We start from the raw sequence: 26,592 nt of genomic DNA, 5'->3' as shown, positions 1-26,592 counted from the left end.
TATTATGTGCTTTAAGTATTTAAAATAGAGGTAAGGATGTAGAAAGAATTGATTAATGTTTAAGTTGATTGTGTACAATTATGTAAATAATTGGGAAAGAGTATGCAGTTGTCCCATCAAGTAAATAGGTGATTTGCTCAGACATCTCCAGAAAACTCACTAATTTCCTGGTTTGTGTAATCAGAGATTATGGTTGTCATTTGCTAATGTTTAATTGTGCTGAAAGTGGAAAAAAGTACAGTTCCAATAAATTACCACCCCAAACTAGATTTGGTTTAATATTCTGTACACATAAATAAAGTATACTTAAAATATGATTTTATCATTCTTGAACTTTTTTTTATCAATCTGGGTTGTATCACAGATTTTACAACTTATTATAATCCACATTATTTTATTTGATGTCTTTATTTATTTGAATTTAGGATTATATTTAATATTCAAATACATAAAGTAAATTTTAGTGTATTTGTCTAGTTAACCTTAGTTGTAAAGAAACCTTATTTATTAATTTGGATCCATGATATTGTGCATCTTGGTGCAACTTGACATTCAGCAACTCTTAAAGCACATTACTATGGAATATTTATCAGTTAAACTGTTATGAATAAAATATTAAATAGCAAAGATTTTAATTAAATTAAAGGTCTGTACAGATTTGGCAAGAAAATTAATTTACAAGAACAGCTTGATATTAAGATTTGTACTTTTATTATTATTACTGTTATGATTTGTTATTATTAATTTTTATATTCCCAATTTTGTACTTTGTTAGAATTCAAGGTTGTTAACATTTTACCAAATTATTTGTTAAGTACCTGCACTCATTATAATCATTGCTTCTAGTTAAATTTAAAGTTTTTTTTTGGATTTCAAAATAATATTGCATCAAAAATATTTTTGTTTACATCTATTACAGAAAGTATATTCATGGCACAAAAAATCACCCCAATAAGTATAGCACTCATGTACTGGTAACAAATGAATAAGTATCAGACTGTGTCTTAAGTACCGTGGTGCTGGTGATAGTTGTCTGACTAATTAAAATTAAATAAACATGAAGAACAAAAAGACAGCAATTACTACTTGGCAGTATGTACCTTTGCCACGCCACATGTTGTACACCAAGCACTGCCAATGTGCACTCACCAAGTCTACTGCCAATTACTGTATATTAAATGACTTGTACCTGTGTTGAAGTTGTAATGTATAACTTTACACTTTTAGTTATTACTTCTGTTTACTAGAAATTACTTTTTCAACATGATCATTGAAAAATTTGAAAAAAAAACATTTAGCCATTGGGTTAAAAATTGAGAACAAGAAACAATATCATTATTAAAAGTATGAAATCATAATCATTACTAATTATAAACAATACGTAATTAATGCTTTTATAACCTTTATTTGTAGTAAATTATTAATTTTTAATAATAAACAAAAGCTTACTTAAATTTCTTCATGCATCTAATTCAAACTTGTAGCAAGTTTACTATCCTCACTAAACGAATCACTATCACTGTCTCTTTCACTATCAGAGTCTACATGTATAATACAATGTTCTGTCATTTCATCTATCAGTGGTTCCATTTTTACGTGCTCTTTTTCAACATTTTTTACATTTTCACAGTAGGGTTTCCAGTCATCTTCATTCATGGAACTAATTTTCTCCGTAGTTAATTTTTTTAACATTTGTGAGAGAAAATGTTGTGTTATGACTCACCACATGTCTTTTAACGGCTGACCATACCACCTCATTCAGATTCAAATCAAGAGTCTAAAAACACGATGCCCATGTTTTTTCAAAAATTCATCCGTGATATTTTTGTACTTTTTTTTTATGTTACTTCACTAATTCATATGATTGTAATTTCAGCATTTTTTAACTGTATGGAATATGGGTTTTTTCATATCTTTTGGATATGGGTCATATCTTTTCTTCTAGTTAGAATTTGGCGCTTTATTAATACCTGTATTGATGTATTCCACCAATGTCTGTTAATACAGATTTGGAATCAATTTTTGATGTGCCCATTTCATGAAATTGTCTGTATTCATGTTGTCATGGCAGTTGCCACTTTTTGAACTGGCTTTACAAGTTTGTAATACATTTGGAATAAAACTGATTTCTCCTACAGCATGAATTGCTATTAAACGTTCACCTTTATTAATCAGCACATGAAGTCCCTCAACAATACCATCAGACCATGACTGTCATACAATGCAAACTTAAAATGTACGTTTCATCCAAATAAACAATTGTAGCATTGCTTTGTCTGCACTTAGCCATTGCCTGCAAATATTCAATTCTTCCACCTGATATTGGATTTCTCAATTAAAAGTGCCCTGTTATTTTCAATTTTACCCCATTTGAAACCTAACTCTTTCAAAATAACAGCTAAAGTTCATTCTCTGCCTTTAAAATCAATAGGTGACTGAAGTTCTTGCTTTTTTTAAAGTAGGTTATTCATTCTTCTTTGAATGAAATTCATTAACTAACTATTCTTTTAACTACACCTAAATCAAAACTGTCCAGTCCACTGACAGGTTTCAAATGTTGTTTATACTTTTTTGCTGAAAGAACATGTTGGGATGATGATTGAAGAATCATGTCTGTTTTTTCTCTTCTGAGTTTTTGAATTTGTGTTCTTGATATTCCACAAGCAGCAGAAGTTCTTTCTTCACATTTTTGAATGTCAGTTATATGTTTGTCATCAGTTAATTTACCTGCTTTTAGAGCTTCTTTTTTCATGAAATCATAAACATTATTGATAATTTCACGTGCTTGACTCCTAAGTTTTTTTTTCTTAACTGTGGATTTAAATTCTACCGTAACAAACTGCACTAATACCACACAAACAAAAAATAATATGTTACAAAAAATTTGCAAAAAACAATGAGCAATTATAAAATAATATGACTGCACAAAAACGCTATCCAAATGCCTTCATTGAACACGATATAAACTAGACTAAAGTTTATTTCTTTATACACACATTGTGTAATATGAATGACAGATCTAAATAAAATCATGACAAAAGACAACATCATTTCTAACTGCATGTATAAATTTTTATAGGCCTGTACATAATACCAATCTGAGCATTAGTCATTGGTTAAGGAATTGTCATTGTTTACAAGATTGATTCATTAAGCATTTTTATACATGTAATCAACTCAAGTGGAAAGAAGTGAACATACAGCAACATAAATGTATTGTTTGTAAGTCAAAAATTAAAAAAATAATAATAATTATGCGCAAAAATAATGTTTTGGAAAACAATAATATAATGAGATGTCAGCACATGACATTTTAAACTCATAGATTCGCTGGGGCAACTATACATATAAATTTTTTTTGTAGGTTGCTGTGAATTCTGGAGGTAATTCTACACATTACACATACTGTACTACATTACGTACTTACACATTCTGTGTAATTCTGGAGGCATTGACTGCAGATGGTGAAGTTTATTCTTGGGGTGAAGGGGATGATGGAAAGTTGGGTCATGGAGATCGTAGGTTTGTTTTATTTTAATTTTCCTATCACATTTTTAATTTCTGTTAACTGTCTGTTTAACATTTATTATTGTTTTTCTTCAAAATGTTGTTAGTTATAAAATTTTTTAAATGAATTGCTTGTAGTAAAAATTATGAATGAATTTATAAATACTGATTTTTGGTGATGTATAATTCTAATTTCCAGAACCATTGACTTTTTTTTACTGTGTTTTAGTATGTGTGACCGTCCTTGCTTGATAGAGACTCTGCGTGGCAAAGAAATTATTGAAATTGCTTGTGGAGGTGCACATTCAGCTGCTATTACATCACATGGTGAACTTTATACTTGGGGTAAAGGTCGCTATGGTCGACTTGGACATGGAGATTCTGAAGATCAGCTTAAACCTAAATTGGTGTGTACATTTTTTCTTCTTGATGACTTGTGTATTTTTTCTCATACTTTGTCTTTTAATTAATAAAAATACAAACATTGGTAACGAAGGTTCTTGTTGATAATGTCTTGTAGTTGTTTCATTATTTTGGTATAACTTGTTTAGAAAAGGTCACCTTCCCTTTCATAGAGTTCTTTCAAATCTCTCCACACTTTGAGTCTTGTTTTCTTGTGTTGTTGCATTAACTCTTTCAGGATGCACTTTGCACTTGTTTTGCTATACTTCAGCTTGTTACCGATAATGTTATGAATTGTGCCAACACTTACTGCAGCTGGTTTTGCTATATGTTATACTCTAATATGTCAGTCTTCATGAATAATGTCGTCACTGCAGATTTCAAGCGAAGGAATTGACACTTCAACTGGCCGGTCAGGATGTTGCTCGTCAGTCATTGAGATTTGACTGTTTTTGAACTGTTCTACCTACTTATAAAAATTTCCGTGGTTCATACAGCTTTCACCATACTGTAAAATCATTTGAGAAAAAATTTTTAGCTGGTTTTTCACCTTCAGAAAGCAAAAAACGGATCACTAAATGTTGTTCAATTAATTTGGAAACTTCAAGCGGACACACCATCGTTAAATGCAAGATTGACATTATAAACAAAGCTGTTCTCAGCTCATCCCAGTGATGCCAACCTAAAGTCATGACAGTACAAAACTCCTACAAACTGTTTCATTTCTACATCAGGTTGTCTCTTGTAATTATAGAATGTTTCCTGTATTTATGTTGTGCCACTGTAACATCTAATTGTTTATAGATTGTTTTTTTTTGTCTTCAATTATTTGAATGGTTTTATGCAGCTGTCCAAGATCCCCTATCTAGTGCCAGATGTTTCATTTCGCTATACCCCTTACATTCTATATCCCTAACAATTTGTTTTACATATTCCAAACATTGCCTGCCTGTACAATTTTTCCCATCTACCTGTCCCTCCAATATCAAAGTGACTGTTCCAGGATGCCTTAATATGTGGCCTAAAGTCTGTCTCTTTTTTTAACTATATTTTTCCAAATGCTTCTTTCTTCTTCAATTTGCCGCAACACCTCTTCATTTGTCATTTTATTCACGCATCTGATTTTTAACATTCTTCTATAGCACCGCATTTCAAAGGCTTCTAATCTTTTTGTCTCAGGTACTCCGTTTAAGTTTCACTTCCATATAAAACTATGCTCCAAACATATACTTTCAAAAATGTTTTGCTAAAGATTAAATTAATTTTTGATGTAAGCAAATTACATTTCTGACTGAAAGCTCGTTTCAGCTGTGCTATTTGGCATTTTATATATCTTGCTTCATGCATCTTTAGTAATTTTACTTCCCAAATAACAGAATTCTTCTACCTACATAATCTTTTCTCTTCCTATTTGTATATTTAGTGGCCCATCTAAATTATTTCTTATAGGTTGTGTAACTTAATAATATATCATAATTTTTTGATTGGATATTTATGACTATTATCTATTAATAAAATAAATAAAGTTTACAGAAGAAAATAAACAGAATTTTTGTATTCCTTGGAATTACTATCATATGACAGCATGCTTGTCCAAGTTTTGTAGTTCTATATGTTTTTGTAAGATATATATATATATATATTTGCACATCATAAATATTTGCATCTTCAGCCTACTCTGTCGAACCATTGAAACTCCTTTACATGAGAACAAAATTGTCCTAGATTTAAAATATTTGTGAATTCTACAAAAAAAAAGGATATTTTAAATTTTAGTTAGCAATTCAAATGATGATCTGAGTATTACAAAATTAAGTGTTACTATTATTTTCTGTTAGCTTGTTTAGTCTTGGAATGTTTGATTAATACTTTTTAGAATATAAAGTTAAAAGAAAATTACTAAACCTTTTTCATTAAAAGAGCATGTCTAAAATTCAAGATATAACCTTTTTTATCACTCTTTTTACTATGTTGCTAACTGATGTCTTTACAAATTTGTTTTTAAATAGTTTTATGAGTAGAGTTAACTTAATGTAGAAAAACTTAGTTAAGTTCTTTTTTTAGTAAAATTCTAAATTAAGTTAATATAAAATTAACTTAGTTTTGAGATAACTTAAGTTTCTTTTTTCTGATTAGATAATTTCCTTGAGTCTTTTAAAAATTCAGTACTCCACATATATTCTGTTTTTATGAACTTCTGTTGGTGCTAAAATTAAAACAAATGTACTAAAAGCTTCATGCTGTCACAATTGACATCACAAGGACAAGAAAATCTCAGTAATGGAGTTTATGTGATAATCACGTAGGATTTATAAATATTGTTCTGGAATGATTTTTATGAACTTCATCAAATCTTATTTGTTTCCCTTTTATTATTTTGTTCAGGTTGAGAGATTATTAGGTTATCGAGTATGGGATGTAGCATGTGGAAGTGGTGATGCTCAAACTCTGTGTATAACAGAGGATGATACTGTATGGTCATGGGGTGATGGTGATTATGGTAAATAGGTCATGGAGGTTCTGATGGTTGCAAGGTAAATATTATTTTTTTTATTATTTTCACTATTATGTGTTAATATTTAATGAAACTTTAAACAAAACTGTATGCGAGTCTTGTAGATTTTCCTGTAAAAAAATTGCATTTGAGCTTGTTAAAAATTTTTATGTTTTGGATTTATAAACAAAAATCTCTGATTTATAATTTGTTTATCATCAAATATGATAGTGATTACCACGCAAAACATACTTAACATAATAGCATAACTTTGATGCAACCAAGACATTGGATAATATAGAAGGACTGGGATAAGTTTTCAGAAACTAATACTTATACTTTGGATCAGGAATATAGCAAGAGCATTGGTGGTACAGAGGTTCACATTACTCAGTCCAAGATTCAAAAATTTACCTTGGATGAGTTACATTGAATCTTTGCAGAAGTATTCTGATACGAAGGCATCAAAAACCATCTATAGTCTTGTTTCGCCATCTTCTATCGTAGGACTACTGGTCTCTGTGTCTTAATACACATTTTTTGGTGATGTTTTCAAAATTATGGAAAATGCATTTGGTTTTCTGCATTAGCTCCTATGGTTTCAGAGGTACTAGTTGTGCAATGTACTAAATAAGTTTTCTGTTAAAAAATCATTAAATGCTTTGTTATATTTATATTAAGAGAATTATAATATGCAATAAAATGTTCATTTGTCAGTACTGCCCCTGGAAATGATAGCATTCTGTTCTGGCCCACCTTGTAAATTTTACTTGAATTTGTACAACATTTTTTAAAACCGTAGTTTTCCAAAGTAACTTGAGTTATATTTGATATCTGTATTAAAGCCTGAAAAGGACATTTTTTAGGCCACAGTTTTATCACCTAATTACATTTACAAATTCATCCAATTACAAGTAAGTTTTAGTTATGTATTGTAAATAACAGCTAGTGGGATACAAACAGACATGTGTGCTTAAATTTGACAGAGCCTTGTTAAGATTTTGATTGAATTATAGTTCACTGGTCTACTCTTCTCCCAGGCAGATAGTTCATACTGTTCATAAAAACTTCCTTCAACTTGCTATCAATGCATTCCAATCTAGCCCAATTGTAAGAATTTATTGGAGTTAGTGAGTATATCTGAAAATGACATCAGTTAATGTTTGATTATCTACATGTGTTATAAAAACATAACTTCAACATCACTTGTATGATATTGTCTACAGCAATAGGCTCAATGACCACTTTTTGGAACATCTACACTAATTGTTCCAATGAGTGTTTAATATGTACAGTATTTTCAATGTTGGCTCTCATCAAATTTGCCACCATTTGTTCTCCAACAGTGTGATTTTCTGTCTTGGACATTTCTACCACTCAATTTTCACCTTCACCTAATTAAATATAAAAAATTGGTACTAATCACTTGATGCAGCAGGAATTTTGCAAACTTCTGTCCATTCTGAATTAGGATATAATATTTACATTGATGGCTCTAAGCTGGATGATTATGTTGAATGTTTGTTTGTGGTTGTTTACATATCAGTCCACCTCACAATGCAGTGTATTTACTGGCAAGCTATGGCCCATCATCATGTCACAGGTAGATTCCACCATATTCTGAAGTGGCTATTTCAGTTTATGGTCTTCATGTACATTAGTTCATGTCTGATATTTTCAATACACATCCAAAAATCTGCTATATCTTAGCTACTATAGTACACATAGTTTCTGCTTTCTTCTTAGCTATACATAATTTGCAAACAAAGAAGAGTTCATTTAACAACTAAAGAAGCTTGCATTCAGCCGTCCTATATAAAACATTTATCATCTGATTATGATTATCACACAAATATATCCATTCTGATTATTATGCATGCTTCCTGAAATACTGGTTGAAGGATAATTAACAGAATGAGCGGTTGAATGAAACTAAGCGATGTCACATTAAAGCTTGTATATTACAAGGAATTAATCAGAGTGAGATAGTCTTTTAAGAAATAGTCATTTATCATTTACATTTGGTGCACATCAGGTTAATACATGAATTCTCATTCATCAAGCATCCACTGTGCCAATTTGATAACTTACAGTTTGTTATATTTTCTTTGTGTGTTATGAGAATTATGTTTAACTAAATAAAAACTAGCTATATGTTTTTCAGATGCCTACAATCTGTTTGACATTTATTTCAATTTTAATTGTTGCTTCTGGTAGTTTTCTCAAATAGTTTTTACTTGTAATATTTGCAAATGTGAATTTTTATATATATATGTATGTGTGTGTGAGTGAGTGATTGAGTGAGTGAGTGTGTTTGTTTGTGTGTGTGTGTGTGTGTGTGTGTGTGTGTGTGTGTGTTTGTGTTTGTTTGTCTTTTTTTGTATGTCTAAATATACATATCCAATTATTATTTCTGTTATTACTTGTATTTATTATATTTAGTTTTTATTTTTACACCAATCGAGATTGATCATTTATTCTTGTTATGTGGGGGTCCATCTCCTTACAACAGAGTATTGTTATTTTCTGATTAAAAATTGATTTTTTTTATCTTTTGTGTTAACTTTGGCACACATTTTCTGAAATTTTATATAATATTAATTGTGACACATCAGTTCATCTATAGAATAACATTTTGTGGTTAGTGGCTTACAGGCAGTAATAACCCATTCTGTTGTTTACCTTTAATAAGAAAATCACTACTTCTGTTTATCTCTATTTCTTCTTCCTCCAGTGTTTGCTTCTATTTTTTTTCCTCTTTCACCTGCACTCCCCTTCACCTGGTCATCTTATCTTCCTGATGGACGAACTGGTCTTTTACGGATACATTTTCTTTTGAATACTATTTGTTCCTCTTCTCCCTAGTCTATTCTGGAATGTCCCAAACTAAGTATTTCTCTGTTTTCCCAGCATGTATTATTTATTTATAGCAATATTTCATACTATATTCCCTTTTTTCTTCCTGCTATTATTTGTATGTTTTCATCTGTTTTACATAAAAGTAAAATCAGCCTTAAAATAAAAACGAATTTTTCATTTGTGCTTCTGACTCAAATATCAAAATACGTTTTAACATACTAAATTGAAAAATCATTGTCAATACTAGATTCTATTTATTTTATTCTTTTTTGTTTGTTTTTTCTCCTAAATATATCAAAAGGTAGTACGATGTTTACATTGTTTTAATTTAATATGAGTATTTTCCAAATATATCAACATTATTTATTCTGTTTTATTTGTTAGCCATCTGATTGTCTAGATTAGGTGTAGTCATTGTGGAAAAACTAGACATTATATGAAAAGAGGTTTTAGTTAGCAATTTTTTGGATTTCATCATTTGTGGAATCAATTTATCTGGTCACCCTTAATAAAAATCCAAAATTGTTAGAATAGATCAAAATGATAATTTTTGATATTTTTCTGTTACATTTAAGGGCAAGGGTTTTATAATACGTAAAAAGAAAATAATTACTTAGTATGTTTTACTAATTTCTTATTTTACAGTAGTTTCTAATTCTCTTTAGGTATAAGAATTTATGATAGTAATATTTATTACTGAATATTCAAGACTTTTTTCTAAAATAACATGTTATTGTTAGATTGTTAAAATAACATGTTATGTGAGAGAATATTTAGGGTTGACAATATTTTATGTTTCGTTTTATATTAATTTTAATTTGAGATCTTTTATTGATTTTTATAGGTGCCTATGAAAATAGATTCTCTTGCTGGACTTGGTGTTATTAAAGTTGAGTGCGGTTCACAATTTTCAGTTGCTTTGATGCGTTCTGGAAGTGTTTATACATGGTTAGCCTTTGTATATTAGTTTTAATAAAATTTAAAAATATGTTATTTAAATTTTATAAGTAATAACATTTTAAAAAATTGACCCATTTTAAAAAAAATCTTACTTTATAATGGCAGAAATTAAAGTAAAACTGCCTCACTTTATCTTTCTTTCCAAAAATTAGCAACATTTACAGTCAAAAGAAGAAACGGTCAAGTAAAAAATACAATTTTATGTTCTTACTTGTGAAGATAATGAAGTAGTAAAGTTAAAATAAACTCTTTAACAGACTATTCAAACCCATCTAATTTAGAATTCAACATAATTGGCAATTTTGAAGTTAATGCAAATAATAAAATTAATTCAAACTACAACTGTATAAGGAAGCTTGGGTTGGAAGTCAGACACTTACACTAAAAAATAACACTAGGTTTCTTGTAAGAGAAATCAGTTTCTTCAAAATGAATAATTCTAGAAAATATTAACTTTGAAAGCACAAATAGTGAATCAGAAAATGAAATTGATTGTATTCTATTTACAAAAGAAAAAATAATTATTATGTCAATGTGTCAGTTATATGCAGATTAATCCAGATAGTGCCCATAGAGTGATACAGTCAAGAAAAAGAAGAAGACAAAACTGGATATTTATAATTATGCTAATTATTATGAAAGAAAATACAACAAAATGTAAAAAGAAGTAAATAATGTAAATTAAATAAGCATAAGAACTGCAAACATAATTAAACATAAGTACGGAGGTATTGAAACGACTTCCAGTGTATTGTATGAATCCTTATTATGAGATGGCGAGTGTAAGAAAAATGAGGATAGATCAAAAACATGCATAAAATATACTGTCTAAAGATAAGAAATTTAAAAAAAATGTCAATTTGATTCTTTTATAAATGGGAAAAAAGATGAACCCATTAAGAAATTGGACAGGTGAAGGAGATCAAGAAATTAGATTTTTTAAGAATGAGTGGTCTGTGTTTAACCTTAATATTCTATAGAAAAGTTCCATCCAAAATTAAAGTCAGAGTATTTTAATCGGCCTTTTTCTGATTATAATTTACAGTCTGAAGATAAGTGTAGGTATTAATCAGCTTGTGAAAATAATAATAGCTTGTGAAAAGTGCCATAAAAATTGATGTGCTGAAAAATGCTGGTTATAACACTAAAGAACATTTCATTTTACACAACTTTTAAATTAATATAATGAAAAAAGTGAATGCTATTAAAGTAGTTTATCGAACTAATGTAAGTATTTAGCTTTTTATCAGAAAATATTAAAGATTAAGATGCTGTGACTTATTTGGTCACAGCAAAAGTAATCATGAAATTACTTTTTTAAATTTGAAAACATACATAAAAAATATATCTTTCCAGGATATTTGAAAACAGATTTAACGTTTTACAATATTCTGTTCAGTGTTATTTAAATGGTTCAAATTCATATCACTAGCATCAGAAAACTAGGAAACTAGAAAAATTATTTTGAGCTAATGCATTGATAGTTAATAACTGATTGCTGTTTCTAAATGTGTGTATTATATTTAAAAAGAACATGCTGATGCACATGCATGTTTCAGTATGTTTCTGTGCATCCTATTAGAAAGCTGAATCAAACATCACAACCTTTAAATATTACTTAGTGCTTTTCATTGCTATATATGATGCTTGTTTTTAAATTAAGGTCTATTTTGAATTTGCCGCCTATATATGGAATGTAAATTTAAATTCCTATGTAACAGAAAAACTCTGACATTGCACTGATTTGTAAAAAGAGATTGTTCTGTTAGTACGTTTATTCTTCATGAAGATGTAATTATTTTATTATAAAGCAGTACTTTATATAGTTATTTTTACATAGATGTTAAAATCTGTTTTGGTAGTAATTTTAAGATTAAAACAAAAGAAAATAATTAGGGATAAACAATTCTACTAGGATTAATGTATAACAGTGTAAAATAGGGAACTATACCTAAAATTAGTAGTTGAGATTATCCAAAATTGTTAAATGCTTCAAAACTTAAAAGCCATTTTGATTAAGTAGATTATCTGTACTATAATGATGACTACAATTTTATAAGTATCTTACTTGGATATTGAATTTCCAAATTAATTTTCAGATTTATTTTGTTATTAAATTTTGATTTTTATAAATTCCATTTTCATTTTTTAATCTTTTCCAGTTAACATCTTATTATTTAAATTTAATTAGATCTTATTATTTAAATTTAATTAGTGATAAGTATTTCACTTTCATTAACATTTAACTTCAAACATTTTCTCATTACTGGATGTCCTTACAACTCTTAAAATTTACTTGCAGGGAAGTGCATGCATTGTGGTATGCAATGGTATTTGAACGCATCCAGTTCATTATTGTTTACACATTTAAAAAGTACTTTATTTTTGTGTTGTATATTTTGAATATTGGTTTTGTTATTCTCCATGCTCATTTCTAAAAGTTTTATTAAGATTTTTCATAGTTGAGAACAGTGTTGTATTTTATTGATCATGTTGTCTGGGGGATAATAACTTGTCTAGTTCTTCACTTAGAAAAATATTCCTTCAATTTTTTGATATTTAAAAACTTTTTCCGTAGGGGAAAAGGAGATTATCACAGATTGGGACATGGTTCAGATGATCACGTAAGAAGACCCCGTAAGGTTGCTGCTTTGCAAGGCAAAAAGATAATCAGCATTGCTACAGGTATACATTTTAATGTTTTCATGAATGTTACTTTCATGATGCTTTTCGTGAAAAGCATCATCAGTTAGATCCCTTCACCCTGTTCTACATTATTTATTTACTTCTTATAGATTTTTTAATCATTTTTCTATTGTAATTATACAAAAAATCTCTTCATTATAAATTTTCACTATTCTGCCAAATATTTGAAACGTTTATCCTCACCATATTTATTTCTAAAGTAAATCAATTATCTTACAAACATATTGTAATGGTAGAAGCTATTAGTAATAGAAAGTACCAGAATAAGAAAGAAAGAGAAAATGAAGAACATAAGGAGACTAATAAATTGAAAAAGAAAAATCCAGAAACAACAACACAGAATTCTTCCTAAAATAGTGTAGAGGGTTCGGACAATAGAAACAGCTTGAAATGCTTGAACAAATAAAAGGTAGATTGGCGGCTGTTAGTACAGGTCAACCCCTAGGCCTGGAGTACCAGCAAACTTTGGTACACTGTGATAAATGTGTGGTCATTTGACTTGGTGTGTGAGAGCATTCAAAGTGTCTATCTCTTGTTAACTTTGTATTCATTTTAATTAGCTGTTGTGAAGTTCACAGTAAAATCAGAATTGTATTTTTAATTTATAATTTACTTATTTTGTTAATAGTAAGTTATCCTCAGTAAAACTCTGTGTGCTATCTCACACCAATAACACACAACAATATCAAACCAATGACATGCAAAATATTATTTAGTAGTATAATTCATTACAACCAATTTAATAAGTTTAAATATAAACTTAAATTTAATAAGATTTTATTTAATAAGCTTATCTTGTTAAAAATCATTTTGGTGGTTTATTAATGACTGTTACTATATTTTTAAATTAAGTATTTTTTCTACTGTTCTTATTTTTCTGTTGTTATTTTTAATTATAAAAAATATAATAAACTCTACCATGTTAGGTATCTTTAAACATCTAATAGATCATTGTATAAAAAAGCAGTCCAGTTTTGAAAAGATATAAAAATACTAAAAATAAATAAGATACATTTCTTTATTTAGTGTACCTACTTATAGAAATATAATTCTTTACCTTAATTATTGGTATTATATATTGATATATTGGTATTATATATAATTTATTTTTTGAAAATTACATTTGGTTTATATAGTCATTGTTGTTCAGTATTTATTGAGATAAACCTTTTACTCTATTCTGTTTTATTTTTTGGTAGTGCAATAATAACATGGTTAATAGTTAAATTGTCACAGAAATCATTCTCTGAACAGAGCATTTCTTGGATAGTTTACTAATTTCTTATGTCAGCTATTTAAAGTAAATTATTTTAATTACTTCTAGTCCATCAAATAATTTATTACTTTTGTCTGATGGTAAAAATATTAACTGAAAAGGAAACTTATACTTTTTATATGAAAAAAATATTTGTAGGCCTATGGTTGTTTCAATAGATTGAAGTTGGTCTTAGCCTGCATTTTCTACATTAAAAATGGCAAATTGTTGCTTATATGTGTTCTAGAAATAAAAATAATGATCATTGTTTGAAGTAGATTATATCTTAGTATTTTATATAGGTTCATTACACTGTGTCGCATGTAGTGAACAAGGTGAAGTGTTTACTTGGGGAGACAATGATGAAGGCCAACTTGGAGATGGATCAACAAATGCTATTCAAAAACCACGCCTTGTTGTTGCCCTACAGGTAAAGACATAACTTGTTTTATTTGATTTAAATTGTAATTATGGTGTAACTTATTTTAAACTAATTTCTAAAATTTGTATCGCATAAATGGGAGTAGCTGTTCAAACTATTCTATTCCCTTATTCAAATTACCAATCCGTTTCTTTAAATTATGATTATATTTTATTTTTTTTATTGTTGAACCTTAATAATTGTTTATTTCATTGTTTGAATTTTTTATATGTGAGCAATGTAACTTTACCAGCAAAATATTTTTTTTTTAGATGTTTGCCATTATTGTTCGTGGTGATGATTTGTTGTGTGATTATCATTTGAAAGAAGTTTTCTGTTTGGGTGGTAATTGACTTAATCCTTTGCACTCCTGTGTCCTGCATTGCAGTCCATGGTGTTCTGCCAATAGGGTCCAATTTGTTTAGGGTGTGTGCTGTCATTGGTATGACAAGTGGGTGCAGACCATACGAGCCATGCGGACACGTAAGAAAAATTTTGTTGGAGTCCAAAGGATTAAGGAAAGTATATGATCTCCGTACTAGAAATGATGGGCCAATATCTTTACTGATGTTTTTGTCATTGTTTTCTTGTCGCTTCAGTGTATTAAGAGATTTTAAAAATAATAAGAGTATTTCACATAAATGATCATCCTCAGTACTAAATTTTTATTTCATAAAAATTAGCTTATTTTTATTACTCATGTTGATTCTGTTAGTGAACACACTTTCTTCTTTCCATAAAGGTGATTAATTAATATTAAATTATTTAATGATAGTAAATTAAATAAAAATAGTGTCATTCACTGAAGTAAGATGGGGAAAGTATTATTTGCTTGGAGAATTTTGTATTTTTGAAGAAGAATTCATATAATAGTAGATCCAGGTTTCTATTGGAGCTGGTATTTATACCAGTTAATTCTTAGTATTTTGTAAATTTGTCAAAATTTCATATTAACAATATATATGATTAATAAGATTTTGTAAAGAAATAAAAATTATTTTTATCTTATTCAAATAAGATTTTCAGGTTGATTCCAATGTCATTACCATTCCAATGCCATTTTTATTAGATTGAAGTGTTTTATTAAATTACAAGTTATTGGGGGTCAAATTGATTTTATTTAAACAGAATCAAGAGATACTAATTTGCTTTTTAGCACCCTTATAAAACACTAAACTTATCGTTATTAAATATTTATTATACCCACATATATTCTCATATAAATTATAATGTCATCTCTTGGGGCTCTCAAAGAAACCTGAATGCATTTTTAAGTTTCAAAAATGGGCTGTCAGATCATTATCTTGTGCTGATAACTATGAATCGTGTTGACCTATGTTTAAATACAATAACTTACCTTTGTGTTTAGATTTATAAATGTGCAATTTTTGCTAAGAAGATTGTTGTTTTTGTGAAATTCAACGCTATACATCAGCTTAAGAGAAAAGTTCTTATTACGTTGTCATTTTTAATAAATTGCCAAACCATTTGAAAAATCTTCCAACCAATTTATACAATTAAAAAATTTACTTTCACAAAAACAATATTATTCTGTTGATGAATTTTTTAATAATACAAATTAAAAATAAAATCTTTCTTTATTCTGTTTTAACTTGTACATAAGTATGTGTTCAGAATAATTTTCATAAGTGCCATTTGAATTGTAGCTTATTTTGTAGTAATTTTTTATATGTATTTTTTATGTATACATGTATGTATGTATTTTTGTTCGACCGTAGCAGCTGAGTGGCTGAACCAGTTTATATATATGACCTTGCATTGGAATCCTTACATTACCAGAAGTGTCATAGGCTCTATATATAAATATACTATTTATGTAACAACAAAATCACAAATAAATTTACTATTTATATAACAACAAAATAACCAATCACCAAACACAGTAACAGAACCTAAAAAAACTAATACCAAAAATCAACTTTCACAGGATCCCGCATTGTCAACCTGTACAAAATTACATCAGATAAAAATGAAAAATAAATAAAGAAGATTTTGTCCTTCAACGAAAATATTTAAATGCAGTCTATGAGGGGAGGGGGAGGGGCTTGAATAGTAATTTTCCTACATTAAAGGAATGATTGGTCACTCATTACTTGATTTAATTAAATACAGCAAACTATGTTTAATCCTTTATTTTCATATCTTATTCTTTTTTTTGGTTCAATTTATTGTTATTTTTTGCATTTAAATAAGTATTTAGACTTTAAAACATTTATTTTTATCTTATAATTTGTTTTTATATTTATAATTTATCTTATGTTGATGTGATCTATACCTCAGTTTATCTTTAGTGTAATAGAGTAACCACATTGGTTTGAACAATTTTTATTCTATTTAAATCGATGTCTCTTATTTTATTTATGATTATGGACTGTCTTTAAACATTTTCATTTGTAACTGATATAATATATGTACTTTATTTTCAAATGTGGCTATAATGAAATAGCAACTGTTTATAAGTGTTGTACTTTTGTACGTTCATAATATAATCTTTTTCTATTTTAAGTTCATTAAATATTTTATAACTTCTATAATCCTTTAAAACTAATTATTGAAATCTCAGTAAAAGATTTTATATATTTTAAATTTAAGTGATAATTAATTATTTTCTGATCACATATAAAACAAGATGCATCTGTACACTTATACAAAATAATGATATCAAGGATCTGTTACACGCTTCTTAAATTTTAGTCCAATTTACATTATTTCAGTTTATTATATTACTATTACACTCTATTCTCTAACTTTGATTTAAATAAAATAAAAAAATTTCTCAAGTAGTTTATTTTTCATAGTAGAATAGGCAACATTTTACATTGGAACAATAAAATAACATTTCCTGTAATGTTATTGTCCAGTTTTATTAAATACTTTTTCCTATGTGGCAATGTAAATCCAAACATTTTATTGCAGAATACTCTAATCAAGGGCAGTTGTGTAGTTGATACTAGAATTTGGTCAGCTACAAAATTGTTTTTACCCTTTGTATTGTCTCTAATTTTATACTTTTTCTTCCTGTTTTAAAAATATATTGTGAACCAAATTTCTGTACTGTTTTAGATTTCTTCTTTAATATCTTCTTTTTTTAAAAATTGTTTATGACTCTCAATCTCTCATTTCAGAATATCATTTAATTAATATTATTAAAAAAAATTTATTATTATAATCAATTTCTTGATGCAAGTTCCAATAAATACTGAAAATTCATTTTGATGTTAATTGTAATAAGTTATTTTAAATGAGTTTAAAAATATCATAACAGTATCTCTAAACCATTCTTTTTTCAGTTAAATTGAAACTTTACTTGACTGTATCACTTTTTTGGAATCAATGATAAATAGTTGAACTGCTTGCAGAAAAAGTAAATATACTCTTAACAAAGTAGTGTGGTATATTTTAGTCTCATTTGTATAAATTTTTACTATATTTTTAGATTAGGTTTCGGAATAAGGTTTCCTTTTTTTAGAGGTATTGACCTATATTTATTAGGTAATAGAAGAAGCCAACAGTGTACAGAAATAATTGCACTTATATTACTAATCTATAAGATCTGGTTTGTTGAATGTGACATCAACTATTCAAATTATTGTTTTTACCTATAAATAAGATATTTTCTTTTGTAAAAATAAGATTGTGTCTTGATCATAATTATGAATATTGTCTAAAAGAGCTTTTCTTCATCAAAATAGTATTGAAAAATTATTTTAATTCATAACTAAATTAAATCATTTATTAGGTCCAATGCATATAATATAATGGTCTCTAATTATTTAAAATGATATTTGTGATTTAATGAGTACATACATGTATTATTGTTTTTTTTTTTTAATTTTTCAATGTAAAGGGAAAAAAAATAACAAGAGTTGCTTGTGGTTCTGCTCATACTTTGGCCTGGAGTACGGATAAACCATTATCAAGTCGTCTTCCACTCCGTGTACCTTTGGAATATGATGTTTTACGAGAATTACCACCCACATTATTACGAAGCAGGCTGGTATTACTTCACCATTTTTCTGATTTGCTTTGTCCTGTTGTCACTATGTTTCCACTTACTGGTGATGTTAGCCTAAATTCATCATTACGAGGTACTCTTGTCTACGCTACCAAAGAAGCGACATTCAGAAAGGTAATTAATAGTCTTTACTTGGTCATCTCTTTCTGTGTAAGTTTTATTTCACTGAATATTATTTATCATGACTACTGATTTATAGTGATGTAGTTTTTTTTTCAAATTGCACTGAATATTGTTAAATAAAGTTAAGTAATGTTAGTTAATAAAGATAGTAATGTTAGATAGAATAACCTAACATGGTTGTTCATAATTTGAGATACGTCATCCCAAAACGCAGAGCTATTCTTAAAATAAACTTCCAGTGTCAGACTTTTTATAAGGAAAGTTAAAAATGTAGTGTTTTTGTTGCCTTTTTCACTGAGACATACTTACTGTTGCCCAACTATAGGTATCAAGCCTAAAAAACTGCAAAAAATTTTCAGCTCTATAAGTGATATCTTGACTCTGTTCACCACAGGAACTAGCTAGTGAACATAATACTGCTTTATATGTCATAACTGTATAAGAAATGCTGAAACAGAAAGTTTAAATCAGCAAAGCACATTGAAGAAACACCCCTTGAAGAAACAAAACATTACTAATTTGTAAAACTTGTTTCTGTTTGATGGAAGAGAACCTTTATTTTATTTTAGTAGATTTCTACAACTAACATCATTTCTCAGCACCCAGTTTCCACTTATCTCGATCTTCTACATTCTCCACTGCCATATTTTTACCCTTCATTCCCTGTTTCACTTTATCCTTTATTCACTGTAAGCTCTTCTGTCAAACTAGTCCCTATCTTTACTCTTAAAGAGTTTTCTTCATGTAATTTCATGCATATACGAAGTTTTAATTTACTCCAATCTCTTAACTTCTTTCATAAATTATTTATGAGAACATTGTCTTATGCCTTTTCTAAGTTTATTGAAGCAATATGAGTCTTCTGCCACTTGCATCCATTTTTCTAGCAACAGTTTATGAGCAAAAAGTCTGTTGTTGATCTCCCTGCTCTAAGATCTACCTGCTTTTCCTTGAATACCAGCAGTTTCCCTCTCAAATAAGGTTTTAAAACTTTATCCGAAAAGTACCCTCTCCAAAAAGTAGAATACCTCCAAACTTCTATAATTCTTAGGGTCATCTGTTTTCACCTTTAAAGTAAAGATTTTGATGTTTCCACTCACTTCCAATTATACTGAGAAAAATTTGGATTAAGAAGACACTATTATTCACCACAGTTTGGATAGTATGAAGATGCATTTGCGTGAGCTAAAGTAAATATGTGAATATATAAAGTGAATATGAAAATTTAGTCACAAAAGCATTGAAACTATTAATCCCTTTCACCACATCTTACCTTTGTGAAAAGGTTTTTTCGTTTATCATTGCACTAAAAACTAAATGTAGGAATTATCTTTTATCACTTGAAAACAATTTGCTTTTGTGTGTTTCTAACATAGTTTCATGTATGGAAAAACTTTTAAATGAAAAAAAAAACATAACCATCTCATTAGTTTATTTTCTTTCATCTGTACTTATAAATGTAAGTAAAATGTTTATACGAGGGCTATTTTTCAAGGTCCAATCAGTCGCGAAATAAAAACCCGTGCAAAAATTGGGTGAACCTTTGCGCATATGTGTTGCGCAGCGTCTCTAGTATGGCCTTCAATCATGCTGCATCACTTCGTTTAGTTCTGAACATGCAGCTAGCACGTAAACATGTCTGCAACAATAGCATCTCCCGCCAAGTGTGAAGTGCGTGCGGTAATTCAGGCTGAGGGGTGTAATGCAGCTGAAATTCATCGACGAATAAGTAATGTGTATGGCGAAACTTCAATTAGTGACAGCAAAGTGCGACAATGGTGCAGGAACTTTAAAGCAGGATGTACAGATGTTCATGATGCAGGCGGTCAGGGAAGGAATCGGGTGTCAACCGATGATCTCGTTGAGCAAGTGGATGAGGCAATTCGAGAAAATCATCGGTTCACAATTTCTGTATTGAGTGATTCGTTTCAAGGTCAGCTCTCTACACTATTGTGAGTGAGAGACTTCAGTACCGCAAACTGTGTGCGAGATGGGTTTCCAAGATGCTGTCCCACTGTCACAAAACAATGAGAGTGGACGCCTCCCTAACGTTTCTCCAGCACCACCACAATGAAGAAGAAGATTTTTTGAACAAAATTGTCACAGGGGACGAGACATGGGTCCATTTCGAAACTGAATAAACAAAAGAACAATCCAAACAGCGGATGCATTCTCATTCTCCCAGTAAACCAAAGAAGTTCAAGCGAACCTTCTCCAACAGAAAATCTATGGCTACTGTGTTCTGGGACCGGAATGGAGTTCTCTTGGTGGAATTCATGCAACGTGGCACGACCATCACTACAGCCTCATACTGCGTGACTCTTCAACATCTATGAAGGGCAATTCAGAATAAGCAGAGAGGAATGTTGTCATCAGGCATGACGAGGGTATTGGAAAGTTTATACCACACTACGACAAATGCCTAAATCGGAGTGGCAACTATGTAAGTTCTTGTTACAAAAAAATTTTTTTTTTCACTGAGGTCTTAATTTCGTGACCGATCGGACTTGAAAAAAAATAACCCTTGTAATAAATGATTTTTTCTTATAAAATGACTTCATTATTGTTTATGTGTAAGGTTGTAGGCTAATTTCACAACCCCCCCCCCCTCATATCATTGTGATCCCCTAGGTTGAGAAATGCTGATTTAGAGTCTTACAGCATCCTGACATGTAGAGATACATCTAAACAGTTTTAAATCATTAGCTTGTAATAAAATCTTTGAATATTTTACACTCAGTAATTTCATTTATGAAATCAGAGAACATTAGTCGAAGGTTAGAACTCTGGAGCATACCTGACTATACTGTAAATTTAATAGAGTATGAACTTCAATACAATATAAATAGAGTCCTACAGACTAAATATAAGTGGTTGAAATATCAGCTTATAAGAAAACTCAGACTACAGTAAAATTGACGATCTACTTTATCAAACTCTTTTGTGAAATAAGTGTGAATAAAATCGATTTGTGAACATAGTTAAAAAAAAATCCAAAACATATTCAGAAAAGTTTATTTATGTTTGACATTTTAGAATGACCCAAAAACAAACCATATTGATGAATTGAAGTTTTATTTTTTGTATGGAAGAATATGAGCCTGTACAAAGTTATTCAAAAATTTGTTATGGGTGTAGAAAGAATGGAAACTCGATAATAATTCTTGATATCTTGTATATCACCCTTCTTGAATAACAGAATAATTTTTGCAATTTTCCATTCTACAGGAAAAATATCAGAACAAAGTTATGAATTACACAAACACATTAGTGATTTATAAAGATAGGTTGTATGCTTTAAATGTCTTGGACAGAATCAAGTCAAAGCCAACAAATCTTTGATACCAACTTATAGTCACTTTCCACTGGATGTTCTGTGACAAATGGAATTATCAGAAAAGAAGGTAATCAAGATAAAGCCTACAATAATGGCTTAGAAGGTACTGGTTAACTCCTCTACAATACTCTGCAAAAGTATTGGCATTATATTAACTCTCATTACACCAATCATTCAATAACCTTACTGCAAAATCAATAGTATAGTCCTTTTATATTTTAAAAATCAAAAGTTTTCTGATATATCAAGGGAAATTAAGTTTTCAATGTTATTTACATACAAATGTTACTTGTTAATCTGAATTTTTAATACTTTTTGAGGAAATAAAATTACTGAGTGTGTAAAATACTCAAAACATTTTATTATAAGCTGATTTTTTACATAAAAATGGCTTTTAAGTAAAATGTGTTGGCCTACTTTTTAAATGTCATTTGAAATTTATATTTTTTTCTGATAATAATAGTTCAGATGAAACAGATAGGACATTTAATTTGAAATCAAAATTTTCTTTTGGGTATAAACCGGTTTATTATTAAGTAAAAAAATTCATAAAAATAGGACTCAACTAAAGCTATTTAACTTGGTTCATATAAAGTATAATTTGATGAAAACCAATAAAAAGTTATACAATTTGCTTTAAAATTGATATTAGTTTAAGAGAAATGAGTATCATGAGATGCAGAATAGCGTTTTATATTAATGATACTAAGAACAGAATGATGAACAACTATATAGACAAATTTTTGACATATTATATCAATGTTACCAATTACCAAATCTAAGGTCTTATTATGAGTAGTATTTCTAATACTATATAATAATTTTAGAAATACTAACATTATTGTGATCTAAAATCTTCTACATGTTGTGATCTAAAACCACAACAGTTAAAAAATTGCAGCAAAGCTGTACAGGAAACATCACTTTAAAAGAGATCATCAACTGAACCAAAAATATACAAATTAAGATCATTTGTTATTATTAAATCTCCTTTACAGTTAGATGAATTGTTGAAATCTTCAAAATCACTGTACAAGCATACAGGTATTCAGCAAGCAGTGATTCAGCAAAATTGATACAACTAAAAAAGTTGACAGTCAGAGATATTTAACCCGCATAAGTTTTCCCCTATCAGCTCTAACTGATAGCAACTTTTGGAATAAAACTGTTATAAGCAGTTAAAATTGCTATTACTTCATCCATTTTTAATTTCTAAGCATACAATACTTCCTAAATACATTAAATTTATAACCCAGGAACAATTCAGATTTCGTAGCCTTATCAATAAGCCATATCTCAGTGGTACAAATAGTATCATTAACCAAAGATAAAATAATCATAGAGAACACTTCTGTCATCATCCTTTGACTTCTAATACTTTGATAGCAAATTAAAAATTTCCTCAAACAAATAAAAAATAATGAATTGCAGAAGGAAAAAATGAATGAAATAAAAGAAATTTAAGCAAAGAAGGTCCATTCTCACTAAATCTCACACAACTCACAATACAAGCATTGAAAATAATTTGTAAAAGTGAAGTCATTGTTTTTTTAAATTGAAAGAATTATATTTAAATTTTCATTAGTCAGAAATAATTGTTACAAACTTAAGTTGCTGTAGGAGTTGAGGTATTTGATTGTTGTATTTTTTTATGTTTTGAATTGTGCAGACATGGTCATTATTACAATGTATTACCCCTTTTGTGATAATAAAATAGCATTTTAGTTTTATAGACATTCATCATAAATAAAACTTTTTTTTCTTTTTTTTTAACCTCTGGGACCACTGTTATGTATTGCTTCAGAGGATGAAATGAATGACAAGTAGCATATGAAAATGCTATGCCTGGTCAAGATTCAAATCCAGGGCCTCCAGATGATGCTACCACTCGTGCCACAGAGGCCAACCATAAATAAAACTTGGATTTATATAAATATATATAATTTTTTTTTTTTTTTGTTCAATTACAGATAAGTCAATCTATACTTATATATTTATAGAAATTTAGAATCATATTTTTTCTTCAAAAAATTTTTTTTCTATTTTTCTCTAGGTTATTCATGCTACAATGGTTTGAGATAGACAGCATGGTCCTGTTATTGAACTGAACTGCATTCAAGTGAAAAGAGCTCGTGGTAAAGGTGGTCTTGCTGGGCCTGATGGTATCAAATCTGTATTTGGTCAGATGGTCAGTAAAGTTTCATTTCTTACTACTGAAGCTCTTTGTTTGCCACACCGTGTTTGGAAAGTGAAGTTTGTTGGTATGTAAATTCTAATTTTGAACTTCTTTTATTTTTTTTAATCTTTATACAAAACTATTTTTTAACATAATATTTTTAAAATCTTAGATCATAATGCTTTCAGTCACTTTTTCAACCATCTTTGTTAAGTATTTAATATTGTTTTTAATTGTTTGTGATTTCTCAGTTGTAAGGGTCTTAGCAGTCTTGACAATAGTATCACTAATTGCTAAACTGAATGTGATGGATTTGATGCACAGCTAGGATCTGGAATTCCATGGTGAAATTAAGCATGTTTCAAGGTCTCCCTTAAAAAAAAAAATGGTTCGCTTGGAATTACCTATTCTTATAATCATATGCTGTTAGTTGTTTCTTACTTTTTAATTTAATTCTTTCGGTTTATTTTTATATAATTTTGAGCAGATTTTAAAATCATTGACAAAGTAACAATTTTGAACGAAATTTTAAAAACTATGCAGTTTCATAGATAATGATTTTTTTTTTAAATCTAAATTTTTTACGTGGAATCTACTGATATACCGTTGTTAGACACTAAACTGTTTTTCACTGTTAAATATTGGCCCACAAAATCATTACCTCTATTGTATTAAATTGCTGAGAGTTCATTGTAACTTCAGATTGCTTGACTTGTTTCATGCTCACTAGTTAGATGACATTAATTACAATATCTTTAACAGTGCATAAAATTTTTCTTTGTTTTTTAAGATTACACATATAATAATTGACCTTACCATCCAGCCAGCTAATCAGTGCCAGGCTGCAATAGCAGCAAATTTAAAGTTCTTTAACATACACAATTCAATAAAATTGTACCCAGTAACCTGCTAAGTTAGTGATCAATGGAAACTAGTTAATTAAAAGGAATTTCAGATCTTTGTATGTGTAATTCTTACCTCACATCCTTAAATTTCTAGAATCCTACACTCAGAACACCCGATTTTTTCATATTGCTCCAAAAATTAAGTTAAATTACTTTAAGAAATAGCTGACACTTCTTTGAATTATGTGGTTATTTGGAGCTTGGTAAATGGCTCTTTTAAGGGAACAATAAAACTAGATTAATTCTCTTCCGTTTTACTTAAATTTTTTTTTGTAAACATTAAATAAATTCAGAATTATTTACATAATTTTCTCATTCGGTGTAACTAGTAAAATTGTTGTATCATTTCGTTTGTCTATTGTTGCCACCATGAAAATATTATAATTAAAATATAAAAAACAGGACTTTCATCCCATAGTTAAGAACATGTATCCAAAATCGAAGTGATCAAACATTTTTTCATATTCTTTTAAATTTTGAGATTGCAATTGTTTTTTAGTTAAATCTATTGATGGAGAGTAACATACTCTTCTCTGCAACACCTTTAATATGCCTTTGACAGTGCCTTCTTCAGAAATTAATGCTTTCACTCTGCATTTTTCACTGATCTCTTTTCCTCCAACTTCTATCTCTCATCACATCTGCATACTTAAACCCCTTCATGTTTATAGCTTCCTCACTTTTGCCAACTCTATGACCTTTTGTAAGTCTAAGACCCAAATATTTCCAATGACCTTCTTGCATTTACTATTAGTTCCAGTGCTGCATGTGGAAGTTGTTCCTCCATTATATAATATGACCAAACCTTTTCAATCTTCTTCACTCATCTGAGTTTCCAAGTCTGAACTCCTGTTTCCTTTCTTATAATATTCCTTATATGATCTACAATAATTAACTACAATTTATTAATATTGGAAATATACAATATTGTCACTACTGTTTGTCTTCATTCTTTTTTATAATAAACAATAATTATTTACATTAAAATTAGTTCATATTATAAGTTTTAAAACCATCACTTTTTTCTTCTTTGGTATTCCTTCATTTTCTGAATGTATTACTTATATACCACAAAATTAAAAACTACAATAAAATTAGGTGCTGTATGTTCTCATACATTTATTTTTATATATTTATTTTCATCCCATATGAGATAAGATAAGACTATATTACCTCAATTCGCAACAAATCTACACTAATATTATAAAGAGGAAAGATTTTTTTGTTTGTTTGTATTGAATAGGCTCCGAAACTACTGGACCGATTTGAAAAATTCTTTTTCCATTAGAAGCCGACATTATCCCTGATGAACATAGGCTACTTTTTACCGCATTATTTAAGCAACATATTTTAATTTTTCTATCTTTGTAATTCATTAACTAGCAACTATCTGTCATCGTTGTCGTGTCTC

The 26,592-nt window shown here is 28.9% G+C and overlaps 1 pseudogene; it reads left to right on the top strand.

The window, feature by feature from the left end:
* The window catches only part of LOC142317492 (E3 ubiquitin-protein ligase HERC2-like), a 78,311-nt pseudogene that overhangs the window by 32,236 nt on the left and 19,483 nt on the right, over positions 1-26,592 (top strand).

The sequence above is a fragment of the Lycorma delicatula genome, chromosome 1, assembly GCF_047948215.1.
Source record: "Lycorma delicatula isolate Av1 chromosome 1, ASM4794821v1, whole genome shotgun sequence".
Classification (NCBI taxonomy): domain Eukaryota; kingdom Metazoa; phylum Arthropoda; class Insecta; order Hemiptera; family Fulgoridae; genus Lycorma; species Lycorma delicatula.
The sequence above is the reverse complement of the archived record's forward strand: the minus strand, read 5'-3'. Positions and strand labels throughout refer to the sequence as shown.